Consider the following 631-nt stretch of genomic DNA (forward strand, 5'->3'; position numbering starts at 1 on the left):
GCTTAGTGCAGCACCTGACAGAAAAACAAATGGAGGGTTAATTTAAAGGCATAAAACTAGCCATACAAAGAATTAGCCATCAAGCTGTTCCCAAAGCTTGGCCAGCATGTGAGTGATTTTGTGTGAAATTTGGGATGGCAGCTTATCCATTGGTTCTGGCTTGACAAATATGTCACACTTAGCTAAATAACCAAGGTGATTTGCCTGCAAGGAGAAAAGCAAATTATATACTTTCCAAGAGAAAAGCCTACCCAAATCTAACACTTAAAAATGAAAACCTCTTATTCCCCCTGCCAGCAATGACACATGAAATGACATCTCAGTCACTTATACCATTTTCCTCCTTGAATAAAATATTTGCCACATATTTACTTTTCTTGATCTATTTACTTGCAACACTGGCTTCTGATATGGGCAGCTTCACTTCAGAGCTGCATTAGTTTCATTTCCTGTTTCTCTCATGTTGACACATCTTAAGTCAATAATCACAAAAAATATTTTAATATTTTTAATATTTTAGTATTTATATTTTCAGTGCAACTGCAAATTGCACTGTGCCCTTGGAAAGCCCAGCATGGTGCTTGATCTACAAGAGATGTGGTTTGGTACCATCACAATAACAGCAAAGAAT

Source organism: Molothrus aeneus, chromosome 3 (assembly GCF_037042795.1).
Source record: "Molothrus aeneus isolate 106 chromosome 3, BPBGC_Maene_1.0, whole genome shotgun sequence".
In the NCBI taxonomy this organism is placed as follows: domain Eukaryota; kingdom Metazoa; phylum Chordata; class Aves; order Passeriformes; family Icteridae; genus Molothrus; species Molothrus aeneus.